At 34.5% G+C, this 9,463-nt stretch overlaps 1 long non-coding RNA gene across 1 annotated transcript; it reads right to left on the bottom strand.

Annotated features, from left to right (window-relative positions):
* Positions 1-1,094: 1,094 nt before the first annotated feature.
* On the bottom strand, positions 1,095-3,175 carry LOC114542178. The gene is made up of 3 exons (XR_003689508.1): positions 2,896-3,175; positions 1,985-2,043; positions 1,095-1,136 (listed from the first exon to the last, which is right to left on the bottom strand). It is a non-coding gene; the product is annotated as an uncharacterized LOC114542178 (long non-coding RNA).
* Between the last annotated feature and the right edge of the window lie 6,288 nt (positions 3,176-9,463).

Here is a 9,463-nt window from a genome sequence, read left to right as displayed (position 1 = left end):
ATCAGTTCCGTATTACAATATCTAACGCAAGATGTTGATAGGCAGAGTAGTGTTGCTAGAAATACTTCCACGTTTGACAATCTAAGGGATCTATCTCGTGTTTCCCAAATCTATACACATGCACATAGTATAAAACTTTCATCATAATTTTGTGCTTCATACCTGTTCCCACTTGCTAAACTCTGTTCTTTGAAAGGCTCGTATCGATTTCCATTAAAAACCTGAATGATACAGAAACAAAATGAAACCTATAGAGCACGAAATCGGATTGCAGACGGACCTAGATTGTCCAAAATGCGAATGGAGCGCGGTTTTCGGTCAAACTACCTGCTTTGCAATCTTGTTAGTGCGATGATAGAAAGTTTAGTAAACTGCAAAAGCAGTCTAAAATAGCTATATGATAAATAGCCTCGGTGAAAAAATTTTTTTTTATACCAGATCACTGATATAGCTAATAGAACTTTTTTCCTGTGGTAAGTTAGCAATTTCATCTTGAGGAAAAAATCATAACTACAATAATTAATAATGTACTGGCAAAAAGCGACCTTTCAACTGACCGCTATAAAAAAGTTGCCAAATTTATAGTAACGAATACTGGTCACGTTATCTACCCTCTTAAACACTTCTTGGGAGTGGCAAAATACACACTTAACTTAATGGTGTGGATAATTTTGTAAAGCAGATGTAGTACATATGGTCTATATCGTTTAAGATATGTTAAATACTAATTGTTCTAATTAGTCATTGTAATATATTCGTGATAGTCTGTATAATTTATATAGCACATGCACATTTAAATAAAGTGATTATTTTAAACCACCCACGACTGAGTGTATTAGCTAAGTTAAGAGAGACTATCGGTTTTTATAACTACGAATGACTCAAAACTTATCTATATATTCCCTAAATAAGTTATCAGTTCCGTATTACAATATCTAACGCAAGATGTTGATAGGCAGAGTAGTGTTGCTAGAAATACTTCCACGTTTGACAATCTAAGGGATCTATCTCGTGTTTCCCAAATCTATACACAACGTGCACATAGTATAAAACTTTCATCATTTTTGTGCTTCATACCTGTTCCCACTTGCTAAACTCTGTTCTTTGAAAGGCTCGTATCGATTTCCATTAAAAACCTGAATGATACAGAAACAAAATGAACCTATAGAGCACGAAATCGGATTGCAGACGGACCTAGATTGTCCAAAATGCGAATGGAGCGCGGTTTTCGGTCAAACTACCTGCTTTGCAATCTTGTTAGTGCGATGATAGAAAGTTTAGTAAACTGCAAAAGCAGTCTAAAATAGCTATATGATAAATAGCCTCGGTGAAAAAATCTTTTTTTATACCAGATCACTGATATAGCTAATAGAACTTTTTTCCTGTGGTAAGTTAGCAATTTCATCTTGAGGAAAAATCATAACTACAATAATTAATAATGTACTGGCAAAAGCGACCTTTCAACTGACCGCTATAAAAGTTGCCAAATTTATAGTAACGAGTACTGGTCACGTTATCTACCCTCTTAAACACTTCTTGGGAGTGGCAAAATACACACTTAACTTAATGGTGTGGATAATTTTGTAAAGCAGATGTAGTACATATGGTCTATATCGTTTAAGATATGTTAAATACTAATTGTTCTAATTAGTCATTGTAATATATTCGTGATAGTCTGTATAATTTATATAGCACATGCACATTTAAATAAAGTGATTATTTAAACCACCCACGACTGAGTGTATTATAAGCTAAGAGAGACTATCGTTTTTATAACTACGAATGACTCAAAACTTATCTATATATTCCCTAAATAAGTTATCAGTTCCGTATTACAATATCTAACGCAAGATGTTGATAGGCAGAGTAGTGTTGCTAGAAATACTTCCACGTTTGACAATCTAAGGGATCTATCTCGTGTTTCCCAAATCTATACACAACATGCCATAGTATAAAACTTTCATCATAATTTTGTGCTTCATACCTGTTCCCACTTGCTAAACTCTGTTCTTTGAAAGGCTCGTATCGATTTCCATTATAAACCTGAATGATACAGAAACAAAATGAACCTATAGAGCACGAAATCGGAATGCAGACGGACCTAGATTGTCCAAAATGCGAATGGAGCGCGGTTTTCGGTCAAACTACCTGCTTTGCAATCTTGTTAGTGCGATGATAGAAAGTTTAGGAAACTGCAAACAACAGTCTAAAATAGCTATATGATAAATAGCCTCGGTGAAAAAATCTTTTTTTATACCAGATCACTGATATAGCTAATAGAACTTTTTTCCTGTGGTAAGTTAGCAATTTCATCTTGAGGAAAAAATCATAACTACAATAATTAATAATGTACTGGCAAAAAGCAACCTTTCAACTGACCGCTATAGAAAAGTTGCCAAATTTATAGTAACGAGTACTGGTCACGTTATCTACCCTCTTAAACACTTCTTGGGAGTGGCAAAATACACACTTAACTTAATGGTGTGGATAATTTTGTAAAGCAGATGTAGTACATATGGTCTATATCGTTTAAGATATGTTAAATACTAATTGTTCTAATTAGTCATTGTAATATATTCGTGATAGTCTGTATAATTATATAGCACATGCACATTTAAATAAAGTGATTATTTAAACCACCCACGACTGAGTGTATTATAAGACAGACTATCGGTTTTTATAACAACTACGAATGACTCAAAACTTATCTATATATTCCCTAAATAAGTTATCAGTTCCGTATTACAATATCTAACGCAAGATGTTGATAGGCAGAGTAGTGTTGCTAGAAATACTTTCACGTTTGACAATCTAAGGGATCTATCTCGTGTTTCCCAAATCTATACACAACATGCACATAGTATAAAACTTTCATCATAATTTTGTGCTTCATACCTGTTCCCACTTGCTAAACTCTGTTCTTTGAAAGGCTCGTATCGATTTCCATTTAAAAAACCTGAATGATACAGAAACAAAATGAACCTATAGAGCACGAAATCGGAATGCAGACGGACCTAGATTGTCCAAAATGCGAATGGAGCGCGGTTTTCTGTCAAACTAACTGCTTTGCAATCTTGTTAGTGCGATGATAGAAAGTTTAGGAAACTGCAAACAGCAGTCTAAAATAGCTATATGATAAATAGCCTCGGTGAAAAAATCTTTATTTTATACCAGATCACTGATATAGCTAATAGAACTTTTTTCCTGTGTTAAATTAGCAATTTCATCTTGAGGAAAAATCATAACTACAATCATTAATAATGTACTGGCAAACCACGACCGTTCAACTGACCGCTATAGAAAAGTTGCCAAATTTATAGTAACGAGTACTGGTCACGTTATCTACCCTCTTAAACACTTCTTGGGAGTGGGAAAATACACACTTAACTTAATGGTGTGGATAATTTTGTAAAGCAGATGTAGTACATATGGTCTATATCGTTTAAGATATGTTAAATACTAATTGTTCTAATTAGTCATTGTAATATATTCGTGATAGTCTGTATAATTTATATAGCACATGCACATTTAAAAAAAGTGATTATTTAAACCACCCGCGACTGAGTGTATTATAAGACAGACTATCGGTTTTTATAACTACGAATGACTCAAAACTTATCCATATATACTGAACAGCACACCATTAAAAAATTAAAGGTAAGTTGTATGATAATCACAAGTAAAACACAGTAAAATAAGCAAACAATGAGATAGCATAATACAATGCGTACCTGCAGTAGCTGATAATCAGTATATGCATGGCAAAGATTGAAAATTTTTTACTTATATAAAACTCCACTGTTCTGATATGTTGACATGAGTCAACATGCAACATGTATTCTTATGTGGATCTGCATGCATGTGCATGCCTGTAGTGATGATTTAATTATTTCCTGAAGCTCAGTTGAATTCTGTTTTAACACTTCACTGATTTTTCATTACCTTATTCTGTGTATAAGTCGGAAAATTTCTCATGATCAAAGGGAACGTTGCATGAGAGTTAAGTGGGATGAGAGATGAGTGAAGACTCCTATGGTATGTATCTAATTATTACTATGTGTGTCTTGTGTGTCTTTTTTTTCCTTCCAGGGCTTTTACTTCTGTTATTCTGTGTGACAATGTGATTACGGGATGGAGAGGGTACCGTTTAGGTTCCATATCCGATGGACGTATCCATGATTGAAAATTACAGTAAAGATTATTCATAGTATTCACTATAAGCCTCGTCTTGCCTGGATCATTGGGCCTTATCTGAGTATATTAATTGTGGTTAGCATTTTGTACATTGTAGAAACTATTTTTAGAAATTCCCAGAGGTATAACAACGCGAGTTCAACGAAGGGTGAATAATTTATACAGGAGGACACTTTGGGGGGCACCCAGTATATAAACAATAGTCTTGTAATAATCTACCATGATACAAATTAAGAGTTCGTAGCTACACTACAATTATTTCTTCCCACAACGCTATCACCTACACCAAGTTACCGCTTAGCGTTTAAATAATTCGATCATGGAATCATAAGTACTGTATATGGTAAATGAATGATGTAAGAAATAAAAAGAATATGGCAAGATAGAATAGCCAATTAATGAAATCTATATTGCACAGTTAATTTGAAAATTACAAATCAGCGCCTTTCATTTGAGCATAATTTTAAATTTGGCAAAAAAATATAAAGCTTACCTTTTGTCAAATATTTTGTTTAATATATATGTGATTTTAAACACCATATAATCATGCATGCATGTAGCCACCAGCAATCGAAGGTGCCATTCAAGACTTCAAAATGCATTGAATTCACGCGAACTTTTATTTTTCACATAATTATAATACCAGTATTTCACAAGATTATCTTTGTTTTAAAGCAATTGCTCGCTAGATTATGCCTTTACGATATATTTTCTTTCACGAAACCAAGAAGAAACCTTCCAGAAAGATGCAGAAAGATGAAACATCTTTTGGTATCTCCATGGCAACGATTGGCGATAACAACACGTGACCAACGACTGGCCTCCTATATATAAAACTCTCTTATGCCCAAAATGGGAGCTCTGTTTCACCGGCATGTAGTGCCAAAGACAAACTTCTAAATGGATTTACTGTCTGAAACTTTGCATGCACGAATAATTTGCGAATTGAAGTAGTATCCTGAAATTTTAAGTCAATCGAGTGAATAAAGTATGGGATGTGTGATATTGCTATCGATTTTCTAACAGGGGTGTAGAAACACTGTATTTTAGCGTGCATCATGTGCCAAAGACAAACTTCTAGATGGATCTATTGTCTGAAACTTTGCATGTAAGATTAATTTACGAATTGAAGTATTATTTTAAATTTTCAGTTCAATCGAGTTAATAGAAGTATTGCATGTGTGATAGTGCAATCGATTTTGTTATAGGGGTGTAGAAGCACTGTATTTTGACGAGCATGTAGTGCCAAAGACAAACTTCTAGATGGATTTACTGCCTGAAACTTTGCATAAATGATTAATTTGCGAATTCAAGTATTATTTTAAAATTTCAGTTCAATCGAGTTAATAGAAGTATTGCACGTGTGATAGTGCAATCGATTTTGTTATAGGGGTGTAGAAGCACTGTATTTTTACGAGCATGTAGTGCCAAAGACAAACTTCTAAATGGATTTACTGCCTGAAACTTTGCATAAATGATTAATTTGCGAATTCAAGTATTATTTTGAAATTTGAAGTCAATCGAGTTATTAGAAGTATGGGATGTGTAATAGTGCTATCGATTTTGTTATAGGGGTGTAGAAGCACTGTATTTTGACGGGCATGTAGTGCCAAAGACAAATTTCTAGATAGATTTGCTGTCTGAAACTTTGCGTGCATGATTATAATACGAATTCAAGTATTACTCTAAAATTTCAGGTCAATCGAGTAAATAGAAGTATAGGATGAGTGATATTGCTATCGCTTTTGTTACAGGGGTGTAGAAACACTGTCTTTTGACGGGCATTTGGTGCGAAGACAAATTTCTAGATGGATTTACTGTCTGAAACTTTGCATGCCTGATTAATTTGCGAATTGAAGTATTATTCTAAAATTTCAGGTCAATCGAGTTAATAGAAGTATTGCATGTGTGATAGTGCCATCGATTTTGTTATAGGGGTGTAGAAGCACTGTATTTTGACGGCATGTAGTGCCAAAGACAAACTTCTAGATGGATTTACTGCCTAAAACTTTGCATGCATGATTAATTTTCGAATTCAAGTATTATTTTGAAATTTGAAGTCAATCGAGTTATTAGAAGTATGGGATGTGTAATAGTGCTATCGATTTTGTTATAGGGGTGTAGAAGCAGTGTATTTTGACGGGCATGTAGTGCCAAAGACAAACTTCTAGATGGATTTACTGCCTGACACTTTGCATGCATGAATAATTTGCAAATTCAAGTATTATTTTAAAATTTCAGTTTAATCGAGTTAATAGAAGTATGGGATGTGTGATAGTGCTATCGATTTTGTAACAAAGGTGTAGAAGCACTGTATTTTGACGGTCATCTAGTGCCAAAGACAAACTTCTAGATGGACTTTCTGCCTGAAACATTGCATGCATGATTATTTTGCAAATTGGAGTATATTTTTAGAAACTTCAAGTCAATCGAGTTGATAAAAGTCTCGGATGTGTGATATTGCTATCGATTTTGTTACAGGGGTGTAGAAACACGGTATTTTGACGGGCACGTAGTGCCAAAGACAAATTTCTAGATGGATTTACTGTCTGAAACTTTGCATGCATGAATAAATTTCGAGTTAAAGTATTATTATGAAATTTCAGGTCAATCGAGTTATTAGAAGTATGGAATGTGTGATAGTGCTATCGATTTTGTTACAGGGGTAAGGAAAACCGTATTTTGACGGGCATGTAGTGCCAAAGACAAACTTGTAGATGGATCTACAGTCTGAAACTTTGGATGCATGATTAATCTACGAATTGCAGAATTATTCTGAAATTTCAGGTCAATCGGGTTAATGGAATTGCGGAATTTATGATAGTGCTATCGATTTTGTTACAAGGGTGTAGAAACACTGTATTTTGACGGGCATGTAGCGCCAAAGACAAAGCTTGATAGATTTACTGTCTGAAACTTTGCATGCATGATTATTTTGCAAATTGGAGTATTTTACGGAAATTTCAGGTCAATCGAGTCAATAAAAGTATGGGATGTGTGTGTGATAGTGCCATCGATTTTGTTACAGGGGTGTAGAAAACCGCACTATTTTGTCTGTCATATAGTGCAAAAGACAAACTTCTATGTTTATCTACAGTCTGAAACTTTGGATGCATGATTAATCTACGAATTGCAGAATTATTTTGAAATTTCAGGTCAATCGAGTCAATAAAAGTATGGGATGTGTGATAGTGCTATTGATTTTGTTGCAGGGGTGTAGAAACACGGTATTTTGACAGGCATGTAGCGCCAAAGATAAACTTCTAGATGGACTTATACTGCCGGAACCTTTCATGCATGATTATTTTGCAAATTCGAGTATTTTTTTAGAAATTTCAGGTCAATCGGGTTAATGGAAGTATGGAATTTATGATAGTGTTATCGCTTTTGTTACAGGGGTGAAGAAACACTGTATTTTGACGGGCATGTAGTGCCAAAGACAAACTTCTAGATGGATTTACTGCCTGAAACTTTGCATGCATGATTAATTTGCGAATTGAAGTAGTATCCTGAAAATTTAGGTCAATCAAGTGAATAAAGTATGGGATGTGTGATATTGCTATCGATTTTCTAACAGGGGTGTAGAAACACTGTATTTTAGCGTGCATCATGTGCCAAAGACAAACTTCTAGATGGATCTATTGTCTGAAACTTTGCATGCAAGATTAATTTACGGATTGAAGTATTATTTTAAAATTTCAGTTCAATCGAGTTAATAGAATTATTGCACGTGTGATAGTGCATTCGATTTTGTTATAGGGGTGTAGAAGCACTGTATTTTGACGGGCATGTAGTGCCAAAGACAAACTTCTACATGGATTTACTGCCTGAAACTTTGCATAAATGATTAATTTGCGAATTCAAGTATTATTTTGAAATTTGAAGTCAATCGAGTTATTAGAAGTATGGGATGTGTAATAGTGCTATCGATTTTGTTATAGGGGTGTAGAAGCACTGTATTTTGACGGGCATGTAGTGCCAAAGACAAATTTCTAGATAGATTTGCTGTCTGAAACTTTGCGTGCATGATTATATTACAAATTCAAGTATTACTCTAAAATTTCAGGTCAATCGAGTAAATAGAAGTATAGGATGAGTGATATTGCTATCGCTTTTGTTACAGGGGTGTAGAAACACTGTCTTTTGACGGGCATTTGGTGCGAAGACAAATTTCTAGATGGATTTACTGTCTGAAACTTTGCATGCCTGATTAATTTGCGAATTGAAGTATTATTCTAAAATTTCAGGTCAATCGAGTTAATAGAAGTATTGCATGTGTGATAGTGCCATCGATTTTGTTATAGGGGTGTAGAAGCACTGTATTTTGACGGCATGTAGTGCCAAAGACAAACTTCTAGATGGATTTACTGCCTGAAACTTTGCATGCATGATTAATTTGCGAATTCAAGTAATATTTTGAAATTTGAAGTCAATCGAGTTAATAGAAGTATTGCACGTGTGATAGTGCAATCGATTTTGTTATAGGGGTGTAGAAGCACTGTATTTTGACGGGCATGTAGTGCCAAAGACAAACTTCTAGATGGATTTACTGCCTGAAACTTTGCATAAATGATTAATTTGCGAATTCACGTATTATTTTGAAATTTGAAGTCAATCGAGTTATTAGAAGTATGGGATGTGTAAAAGTGCAATCGATTTTGTTATAGGGGTGTAGAAGCACTGTATTTTGACGGGCATGTAGTGCCAAAGACAAATTTCTAGATAGATTTGCTTTCTGAAACTTTGCGTGCGTGATTATATTACGAATTCAAGTATTACTCTAAAATTTCAGGTCAATCGAGTGAATAGAAGTATGGGATGAGTTATATTGCTATCGCTTTTCTCACAGGGGTGTAGAAACACTGTCTTTTGACGGGCATTTGGTGCGAAGACAAATTTCTAGACGGATTTAATGTCTGACACTTTGCATGCATGATTAATTTGCGAATTGAAGTAGTATCCTGAAATTTTAGGTCAATCGAGTGAAATAAAGTATGGGATGTGTGATATTGCTATCGATTTTCTAACAGGGGTGTAGAAACACCGTATTATAGCGTGCATCTAGTGCCAAAGACAAACTTCTAGATGGATCTATTGTCTGAAACTTTGCATGCATGATTAATTTACGAATTGAAGTAGTATCCTGAAATTTCAGTTCAATCGAGTTAATAGAAGTATTGCACGTGTGATAGTGCAATCCATTTTGTTATAGGGGTGTAGAAGCACTGTATTTTGACGGGCATGTAGTGCCAAAGACAAACTTCTAGAT

This window comes from Dendronephthya gigantea, unplaced genomic scaffold, assembly GCF_004324835.1.
Source record: "Dendronephthya gigantea isolate DGI-Jeju-01 unplaced genomic scaffold, DenGig_1.0 000342F, whole genome shotgun sequence".
Lineage (NCBI taxonomy): Eukaryota > Metazoa > Cnidaria > Anthozoa > Malacalcyonacea > Nephtheidae > Dendronephthya > Dendronephthya gigantea.
Note: the sequence above shows the minus strand (reverse complement) of the source record. Positions and strands in the feature narration are given on the sequence as shown.